The sequence below is a fragment of the Cryptomeria japonica genome, chromosome 4 (genome assembly GCF_030272615.1).
Source record: "Cryptomeria japonica chromosome 4, Sugi_1.0, whole genome shotgun sequence".
In the NCBI taxonomy this organism is placed as follows: Eukaryota; Viridiplantae; Streptophyta; class Pinopsida; order Cupressales; family Cupressaceae; genus Cryptomeria; species Cryptomeria japonica.
Window position 1 is genome coordinate 183,849,704 of NC_081408.1, and position 12,201 is coordinate 183,861,904.

Sequence of the window (12,201 nt, forward strand, 5' to 3'; positions counted from 1 at the left end):
GAAGTCCTGAAAAGGTTTAAGGAATTCAAGGCTTTAGTAGAAAATATATCAAGTAAAAATATAAAGACCCTTAGATCAGATAATGGGGGGGAATACATCTCTAAAAACATATAAATTTTTTTTAATAATGTTGGGGTTAAGAGGGAGTTCATTGTTCCTTACAACCCTCAACAAAATGGGGTAGTAGAAAGGAAAAACAAAACTATAGTAGAAGCAGCCAAAGCCATGATGCATGACTAGAACCTTCATACCTCATTCTGGGTCGAAGCATCTAGTGTTGTTATGTATATCCAAAACTGATGCCCACATTCCTTTCTTGATAACAAAAATCCTAAAGAAGCTTTCATAACAACCAAACCCGACATAGGTGACTTAAGAATTTTTGGCTATCCTGTTTACATTCACATCCCTAAGGAGAAAAGATCTAAATTATAACCCTCTAGAAAAAAGGGAATCTCTTTTGGGTATAGTGAAACTTCTAAATCCTATAGGGTCTATATTCCTGGTCAAAGACAAATTGAACTAAGAAGGGATGTAATATTTGAAGAGGATGTTGCATTCAAACTATCTAAGGATGTCAATGAAATAGATGATGAATCTCCTCAATACAGTGAAAAAGATCACTCCTTTGAGATTCAGAGTGAGACTCACGAACCAATTGAAGGAAACAATCACATTGAACCTATGGACTATATGGATGAACCTAGAGACACTAATGTGACTAAGAAAAGACCACTATGGGCTAGGAAGATGATTGAGGAAGCTAAAAATTATACAGCTCCCAAAAGGAACTTTTAGAGAAAGTAAAAAACCTAATAGATTCTCCAACTATATTGCACTGATGAGTCAAATCATAAATTCAGAACCTTCTACTATTGAGGAAGCCTTCCAACATCAAGCTTGGAAAGAATCCATGACAGAAGAGTATAAGTCTATTCTCAAGAATGATGTCTAGGACATTGTGCCTAGGCCTAAGGACAAATCAGTAGTATCTTCTAAGTGGCTTTTCAAAATCAAACATGTTGTAGATGGAAGTATTGAAATATACAAAGCAAGTTTTGTCACCAGAGGTTTCTCTCAGAAAGAGGGAATTGATTATGAAGAGACATTTGCTCCTATTGCCCATTACACTTCTGTTAGAGTTGTGATTGCTATTACTGCATCAAAGGGATGGAAAATCCATCAAATGGATGTAAAAACTGCATTTCTAAATGGTGTAATAGAGGAGGAAGTCTATCTAGAACAACCAGAAGGATTTGTAGTGCATGGACAACATTCTCATGTTTACAAATTGAAGAAAGCATTGCATGGTCTCAAACAATCTCCTCAGGCCTAGTATGAAAGGATAGATAACTATCTATCAAGACTTGGCTTCTCGAAGAATGATGCAAATCCGAACCTTTACTTAAAGGTAATAAATGGAGATATGTTAATTATTATTCTTTATATTGATGACTTGTTAATCACAGGTGAAGAGCATCTCATCATTAAGTGTAAACAAGACCTTGCATCTGAATTTGACATGAAGGTATGGCAGCAGACTGATGGGATTATCCTAAATGAAGGGAAATACACTATTGACACTCTAAAAAGGTTTGGAATGATGGATTGTAAGCCTATGTCCACTCCCATTGATATAAAAGTACACAAGTTAAGAGATGCAGGTGCAAGTTCTTAATCAATAGATTCCACCCTCTATCAGTAGACGATTGGATAATTGATGTATTGTGTCAATACTAGACCATATATTTTTTTTATTGTGAATGCACTCAGTCAGTTCATGTGTGAACCAAAGCAATTACATATAGTTGTAGCAAAACACATCTTGAGATATCTTCATGGAACAATTGGATATGGCTTAAAGTATCAAGGTGTAGATCTAGACTTATATGGATATACAAACTCATATTGGGCTGGAAGTGTGGTGGATTGTAAAATCACCTCAGGGTGCTTCTTTAGTTTAGGATCATCTATGATATCCTAGTTTAGCAGGAAGCAATCTTCAGTTACTCAGAGCTCCACAGGAGCAGAGTACATTGCAGCATCTATGGGAGCATGAGAAGAAGTATGGTTGAGAAAACAACTTGTAGGATTGTTTGGACAGTCCTTAGATCCTACCATCATCCACTATGATAACCAGAGTTGTATAAAGCTTTCAGTAAATCCAGTATTTCATGATAGATCCAAACATATTGAAATACCTTATCACTATTTTAGAGACATGGTGGAGAGAAAGGCAATCCCGTTGAGGTATATTATTACTAAAGATCAAACAACAGATATTTTTACTGAGACTCTCTCCAAAACAAAGGTAGAACACTTCAGAGGTAAGCTTGGTATGATTGAAATGTAAATTCTGAGATTGAGTCTCAGCATTATTATTATACTAATATATTCTAAAGATTTTTAATATAAACTCCTTTTGTCATTTCATGACTTTATGGGTACCTGTGTGCATCATTAAGAAGTGACGACTTCTGAATGATAATCACTTGTACTTCTAGTAGTTATTGGAAGGTGATGACTTTACAATAACTCTATAGTCTATCATGATAGATATCATATGGTTGATATCTATGAACATGTCATGATAGTCCATATCTCTTAAAACAATATTATTTGTATATCATAAGGTTGATATCTATAGGTTGGATTGTTGAAATATGTCATGGTCGATATTAAGTGCTTAATATCTGTGGGTATTGTAATGCCCCGCTAGGAAACCCCTAAGGGTTTAAGTTAAAAACACTCAAATAGAGTGTAAATACTTTTTTTTTTAAATAATAATTAAGAGCATTAATAATAAGTTACAACATTAAGATAATTAGGAGTCATCTAAAACTTAGATACCACAGTGGAAGGCTAAATGAACCTAAGGAGCTTCCCAATGCAATTACGTAACCTTACTCCCAACTCAACTCATGTCAATTGATCCAATAAGCTGGATAACTTAATTATGAGATAATGCATTCAACATGGTCATATGTATGTTCAATGAATCGACGTCTTAGAATTTTAGGAAGCGTTCATTTACTTTGGGTGGTTAGGAGGCCATCATGAGGTTATTTACTCAATGCACATTAACACCTATTTAATATAAGAGGCCTCCCTTAAGGTTCAATGTGATTAATATAACGAAGTTCATTCATTGGTTTTAAGATAACCACCCACATTTGATATCTTTCTTAAACATTAAAAGTATGGCTAATAAGATGAGATTCGTTCATTAAGGATTAAACTTCCATTAATAGAGTGAGGTCCCTTCATTTGAATTCAAGCTTAACCATCTAATGAGTCATAGGTTCTTTTATGGAGGATAAAATGTGAGTAGCCATAGAATTCATTCATTGAAGTATTAATAATGCTAATAGATGGACTAAATTCATTAAGGTGAAAATGTATTAGGAACACATGAGTTCATCCTTTAAATTAAAATGTAGTTAGCAAGATGATATTCATCATTATAGGATTAAAATATAAGTTCATAGTGACATCCTTCCATTAGGATAAGAATATAACTATCTTCTTGCATGTCACTCTTTTTAGTTAAATGAAGTTAATATGAAAAGATACATTCACTAAGATTAAGATATAAACAACTAATTGAATCCTTCCCCTTTTAGTTCAATTTTCGCTAATCATAAAGAAATTCATTTAATAGGGTTATAACTTGGATAACTAGTTGAGTTCACCCAATTATCAAATTAATCTGGTAAGGATTATTTGTTAAGATTACAACATAAATAACTAAATAAATTCATCCAATATAGTGTAGTATGATTAACATGGCGATACTCATTTAAGAAGATAAAAAGTAAATACCTATATGATGTTCATCCTTTAGATTTCAACTTAGAAATTACAACATTAGTACTAACTTTGTTACCATACACATTCGATCAATTTACCAACTTATATCAAGCTAAAACAATAAAGGCATCCTAATGAGATTCTTTCCACCATTGTTTCCTTTAATTAACATAAACAAAATTCTTTTCCATAATCATACTTACAATGTTTTATGAACCTGATTACTACATTTATCAAGATGAATAATTTTATGCACTTTGATTTAGCTTCATTAAATTCCCATTATAAACTTATGAAAAGAAACCATACATGATAACTTAAAGTACGAAATAAAAGAGACAAGGCATCACATAACATGGATATGATCTCGGAGTTCACGCCTAAAGGGCTACATCTCCGGGTCTGCTCAATTGCAAGACCCCTCTAGCATTTAATATAGTTAGAAATACATAATTACATGTCTTTTACATCTTTGCCACTTAGGCGAACACAACCAATATACAATAGACACCTCGGTCAGAATTTACATAATGATCCCTTTTGAAGCAGATCCAACTGAACACTTCAAGCAATTACAAGTTCTAATGACGGACGATACTCTAACTAGGGACATAACCGGCCATGACCAACACAAGTAAACAGATGACAGAGTCCAAAACAAACCTAGCAAAGCCTTGCCAGTACTTAACACAAGCGAAAAACATAAAATAAACTTGCCATCTTTTCCATTATCTATTTCACATCATCGAGGAAGAAATAACTAAACTATTTATTTTACTAAAAGAAGGTATCATTTTCTTCCAAACTTACAATCAACACATTATTAAGTTTTTGATGATCTTGTTAGCATATCAGTTGAGTTTTCAAAATTTCCATGACGAACTTTATATACTTTAACATTTTCGATTCCTATTTCTAAGTTCTGAGAATGCTTAGATAGAATCACTATGTGTTTTCTGAATACTGTATTAATTAAAGATCACCAGTTATTAATTACTATTCGATATATTATATAAATTTCCTTAAAAATATATATATATAAATATCATTTAATAACGTACGAATTTGATATTAATTATTTATTAATATATATATTAATCCTCACCTAAAATATATATATTAATAAAAAAATAATTATCAACAAGGAAAAACTATATAAGGGTTGTCATTAAAATTAATTAATTTAATTTACTATATTATTTTTTTTTTCTTAAATAAAAAAAAATAAAATAATAAAAAAAAACTAAAATAAAAATGGGGGCACTGCGGGGCCCACCTTCCAACCCGGAAGGTGCGGAAACCCCACAGCTCCTTCGCTGCCTTGCTGTAGGCACAGGGACTCCCCCTGAGGGCCGTCGTGGACGTAGGGCTTCCCTGCGGACACCGTGGTCGCAGGTTTTACCCTGCGGCCATAGTGGATGTAGGGATCCCTGCGAAGCCACGGGGGTAGGGAGAAAATGGGGGAGGGGGTGGCGGCGCGAGCCAAGCTTCGGCTCCTCCGCCCACCAAACCCTAACCCCAGTATATATATTTTTTTTGTTTTTTTATATTTATTTTTATTTATTTTTTTATTTTTGGAAGATTCATAGTTTAAACCTAAGTCAATTTTTGAATAAGGATAATGAAAACCCAAAACACAGTCATAGCCACCATCATTTATTTTATATTTTTTTTATTTTTATCTTTTTTTTTTTCCTAGAATGTATAAGCAATAGAATGGGGAAGATTTTCTCCTTTCAAAATGTTCAAGAAACCATGACAAATCTTGAACCCAAGAACAACCAAAATTTCAAAACTAAAACTGAATCTAAAAACATTCATGGGTATTATCATTTCTTTTTCCAGCATTTCATGGAGAACATTCAAACACCATTTTTTTTTATTCAACAAATAAATAAAAAGGGTAGTTTGGAATCCTACCTCATAATGCATTCCGGGCAAGACTTGAAGGAGAGCTCCACCTGCAACTCAAAGCGAAAAACTCCATTTTCTCCAAAATTTCCCCACCTCCATTTCCAAAAAATCCCCAAAAAAGAGAACCCCAAAATATTCCCAAAAACTAGGTTAAATGAGAAACCCCCTTTTTTTTGACCTAATTTTCAATTTCGAATTTAAGCATTTATTTTTAAAATAAAAGAAAATGAAAAATGGAAATCATTCCTTCCATTATTCAATACATCTTATTCGCTTTTCTTATTAAAATTAAAATGCTTCTATTTCTTATTTAATTCTAATTTTAATTTCTCCATATTACTTTAGCCAACATTTATATTTTGAACTATTAACAAGGGTAAGGTATTTAAATTAATTTAAATTTCCAAAAATCAATCCTTTATACTATATCAACTTAACAAGTAAAAAGAATAATTTCCTTTAAATAATAAAATTTACCCTTTTCTTTTCCAAAATGCGAAAATGATTAATTTATTTCTATTTCCCAAATGACTTTAAATCCTTCCTTTCTAAAATGCATAACTCACTGAATTTGTTATTTTAAAATTAACTATTAAATTAACTTGCTATAACATAATAAAGCGACCCTTTTAATAAATGACTAATCTCATGAAAGAAACCTATTTATTCTAATTTTCTCAACTACTAATGCATAAATGAACACATTAATTCAAGTTAAATATCTTTAAGCTTGCTACAGTTATAATTAAAGCAATCTCTTTAAATTAACGATTAATCATATAAAAGAAACTGCCTATTTTAAATTTCTAAATTACAAATGCGTACATCCTCACATTAAATTGGATTAAATACTTAGGATAACAAACTCCACTTACCCTGCGCTAGGCACGCAAACCGAGGAAGTGCACCAAATCACATGACACGCAACCCAACAAAAAGAATGCCCCACGAACCACACACGATGCTCACCTAACCATGGCTAAGGCGAGACGAGAGTTTTATGACCCCCAAATCTGAAGTTTGAGGATGGAGGAGGTTTACTCAAACCTGCAAATCCCGAAGGAGATGAACCTCGCCCTAAGCAGTGTTGTACCTGAAATCTCCTGCACCCATGAATCACGCAAGCATACATATATATATATACATATTCAATGAAGGCGTTAGCTCGAGATTTATCACAAGGGTTAGGAAACAATTACATTTACACAAGAATCGATGCAAGAGCACAATAATAGGTATGCACAATCATTTATATTATCTAAACTACACATTGCATCCCGGTCATCCTACCATTCAAAAATGCCACATAGGAAGTCAACCAAGGTCAAACAGGTTTTACAAGTTTGACTAGGGTAGGGGCATTACAGGTATGTCATGATCTTCTATATCCCTATGGTAGGCATCATATGGTTGATGCTAGTGCACATACCATAATGGGTGTTGTGAGATTTTGGTGAATATCATGAGTGTTGATATTTGTAGACCATTGCTCCTGATATTGTGTAATGATATCTACTACACTATTTGTAGTTCTACTATGAGTACCTTATGATCCTCCTCCCTAGATAAGAGGGAGTGTTGATGATTTATAGCTTCGGTCAGAGTAATCTCATCAAATCATATGTATAAGTAATGTTGATTATACCATCAACATGATTAATGATTTGTTAATATGTATATATACATATTAATATATGTATATATACATATTAATATATGTAGTAATAATAAGTGTTCTTATTATTATTATATATATGAATATTTATATATACATAATTTATGATTGGAATATTAAATCATTAATCATGTTGTTGATAAATCAATGAGATTAAATTCATGTTGAATTGATAAGTAATATCGATCATATTAATCTAGTGATTAATTGAATTTATAATAACGTTGTTTATACAAAATTGAATATGAGCACCAAATTATTTATCATTTTCTAAATGATCATAAGTATCGATTATATTGATCAAATGGAATGATCAATATAAATCGATCATCCACATTAAATAGTTTGATATTATTAATCATTGTTTGAATCAACTATGGTCGATCTTCATATCAAAACGATTATGTGAATCATTATCTGTTGTTAATAATAACCAAAGATTATGTGAATCATTACCTGTTGTTAATAATAATAAATGATTATGTGAATCATTATCTTCCTAACAAATGGTAATGTGAATCGGTATTTAGAGAGGCATCTCAATGAAGAGACATGTCTCCACATACGTGGAGACATGTCTATTCATTGACATGTTTGCACATATGTAGAGGCATGTGTGTTCATCGATATGCCCAAACCGTGTTATATATATCATGATATATTTTGATTCTAAAGGCAAGTACATAAATCAAAAGTGCAAGCCAATAAGACATCAATATCCTTCATTTGTAGTCTAGCAAATACTTTGTGAATTAAGTTGTTTTCTCCTCCTATATGCAGCAACCTACACATAGAGTTCATAGTCATATAGCTTAGTTGTGAACTAAGTAATAGAAATAAAATTAAAACTACTCACATAACAAATCTAATAAAAGTTTAACATTCACGAAATCTCCTTGTAGAAATCACTTTTAAGATTATTGATTGCAGCTGGGCACAACCTTTAGACTATGAAGGTTTATCCTTCCATTGCAGAAGTTGCTTTGTAATGGAACATATGGTGCGTAACTATTTCAAACATTGAAACAAGGGTGAACATAAATAATGGTAGAAGGAAGGTCGGTTAGGATAACCGATGGACAACCGAGAGGGGGGGTGAATCAGTTGTCAATAGATTATAAAACTTTAAGCTCACAAAACCTTCTACCAGAATGCATAAACAAAATATCGGAATAGCAGATGTAACAGTTAAGCATAAACATAAATTACAGAATAATTAACGAACCATCCATAACACATAACAATATTTGTACGTGGAAAACCTTGTAAAGGGAAAAACCACGATGGGAAGCCTACCCACAGTCAAATAATACTTCTACAACAAGTATGTGATTACAATAAGAGGGGCCTGCACATGCAGAAAGTCACACTATCTAGAACACACTTCTCATCACAAAAGGAGCCTCACCGACTACAAATAAATCCAAACTACAATCCGGAAAGATGAGTGAACTGCAAGAATAGCATCTCCTATGCGTGAGTACAGTTTCAGTTAATGTAAATACCATAGGTCTTGAACCTCTTGCACAAACCCAATTCGATCACTTATGATTGAACAAAACCTCTGCATATGATTACAACATTATTCGCACACAGATAATCCTATATCCCATAAAACCACAATCTACAAAGAGACCTTACATCATATTTATACCAACTTGGGACCTAAACAATTAGGTTAGCCACCTAAAAGATAATACAACAGATCCATTACATAATCCAACAAACCAATGATAAACCAAGTCAGCCTAAGACCGAAACAACATAATCCACACAATAAATCCAACCAGTGACGCATCGGGAGCATCAACTAACACATTACACAAACCGGTCCATAACCTAGAAGAATAAGACCTGACCTATAATAGGTCGCCATAAGCCAAATGAAACACCATCGATTAACTGGAACACTAAGAAGATAACTATCAACATCCTGATAACCTTCTAGAAGATGTACCAACACCACTTATCAGATTCATCAAAAGATCTTCATCAAAGCACTTTCGGTAAAACCCTTACCAGTGACCAAAAGGCTTACTAGAACAAATGATAGCATCCAGATCATCCAATCCCAAACCAACTGAATGTGATATGCATCAGGAACACATGAATAACCAATCCAAGCCAATACCACAAGTCAGACCAAATTGGAGAATACCGGAGATGGTCTCCAGATCAATATCATAGTCCAACCACTCTACCGGAAGTCGGTAGACAAATAAATAGCTAGTGTTGACATCAATGACAAAACATCAGTGCAACAAATAATCAATTCCTCCAAATTGCCAATAATCTCCCCCTTTGGCATTGATAGCAACACTAGATGTGTTTAACATCCAAGTGCCAAGAAAATGCCAAACAAGTCTCCCCCAATGGAAGACATCCAACAAACTCTCCAAGAAGATATGACAATGAAGTTCTGAACCAAAAACCAAACTCCCCTTGAGAATGATATCAGAGTAAATCTCGATTTTTCACATATATCTCTCCCCCTTTGACATCAATGCCAAAAATTTGACATAAACATCAAAGAAAAATCATAAAACCTTTGAACCACACAACTGACTACTCCCCCTGACTAGTGGCATCAACACATCAATCCGGGATGAATGATAGCACTGATAAATGAATATACTAGACTGATGCCAATTAGAATCACTCAAGTCTCTATCGGAGGAGCAAAAACTCCCAATCTATCTCTGAAGTACTCAAATGATTCCTTAGGCAAAGATTTAGTGAAGATATCTACAATCTGTTGTTTAGTGTTCACATAATACAGTCTGACTTCATTTTCTTCCACCATCTCCTTCAAAAACTTGTACTTGATATAAATGTGCTTAGTATTAGAATGAAATATCAGATTCTTTGATATATTAATAGCAACAGAGTTATCACAGTGAATAACTACCAGTTCATTACAATCAACCCTTATATCCTTCAACATTTGCTTCATCCATAAAACTTGTGTATAGTTAGTAGTAGCAACAACATACTCAGATTCAGTAGTAGATAAAGAAGTACATGATTGCTTCTTGTTGATCCAAGAAAGAAAGCTCCACTAGACATGCTCTTCCTGTCATCAACATCTCTAGCCTGATCAACATCTATATATGCACATAGTGTAAAGTCATCATCTTTAGGATACCAAAAACCATACTCAGTTGTTCCTTGCAAATACCTAAAAATCACTTTCACTGCACACTCCTGATTCTCTCTAGGATCACTCTGATATCTTGATACAATACAAACAACGTTCATTATATCCGGTCTAGTCTGAGTCAAATATAACAAACCTCCAATCATATATTTTTACCTTGTAGGATTTACCAGAGTTACTACATCTTTCTTTGTCAATTTCTCACTTCTAATCATAGGGGTACCAACCGGTTTAGAATTTTCCATACCAAATTTCTTCAACAACTCTCTAGCATGCTTAGTTTGACAAATGAAAATACCCTTATCATTTTAGTAATCTACAAACCTAAGAAAAATTTCATCTCCCCAATCATAGACATCTCAAATTCATTCTTCATATTTTCAGAGAACTCCATACATAATTTATCCTCACCTCCAAAAATGATATTGTATACACCTAAAAATGGTCTGAAGATAATTAATTAAATAAGCAATTATTTAATTAATCCCCCTCCCCAATTTAATTTAATTCATCAACAATTTGATTAAATTTCCCCATTCATCTACTTATTAATAAATCTAAGGATTTATTTAATAGGTTCATTTCAATAATCCCCTTTGATTAATTAATTCCCTCCATCAAAATTCATTTCTTCTAAATCCTTTCATTAATTAAAACAAATCAATCATGAGTTGTTGAAATTAATTAGCCTTTTCCTATTATTTGAATTTTTAAATTCAAATTCTCCTAACTTCTACCACTCCTAAACCTAACCACTCCTAAACCTAACCCATTCTACCTACCCACATGTCCCCTTTCATCCAACATCTTCTAGAACCTTGTGACACTTGTAACTAAGTGCTCCCTTTCATCTAACCTCTTATGAAGCCTATTGAGACTTGTCACCATAGAGATGATAGATGTTCCCTTTAATCCAACCCCCTTTGCCATCCACCTCCAAATTAACCATTGATATCTTCAGATCAATCTTGACTGTCGATTCCTGCCACATCACCCCTAGCCTTGGGAAATCCTATAAATAGACCTCATTTTGGAGCACAAGGGGTCCCAATTTCATATCATTCTTGCATATCATTTGATCTCATCTCATTTTCATCTCATGCATTGTTGCTATAGGCATCTAGTTTATAGCTTATCGTCTTAGCAATGTTATCATCCTCATTTTAGCTTAAATTCTAGCTTATTTTCTAGATCAATCATGAACTCATATAGCTTAATCATGCTATTCTTGCTAGATCATGCATTTTTATCATTCAAATCCTCCATCTAAATGTAGTCAAGTCACTGGATTATGCATAATCAGATCTGAGAGCATTTTTCATACTCGCATTTACTAGGAGGCAGTAAGTCGATTAGCTATGGTTTTACATGTCATTGTTTTAATTCACTAACCATGCTCGTAATGATTTATTGAGTGCATTGTGTTTTTAGGTACAGGTACACTTCACAGAGCATGACTTTTTGGCACCCATTGTGGGGCTAAAATCATCACTTTTGTCCTCTTAATCTTCAGCAAACTTCATCACTGTCCAGCTCTAGTTCAGATATTCATACGAGTTTCCTTTTCAGATCGTATGAACTTCCTTTCATCCTAGGATGACACCTCATCCTGACTCGTACTAGGTATAATTTTGTGTCGTATGAT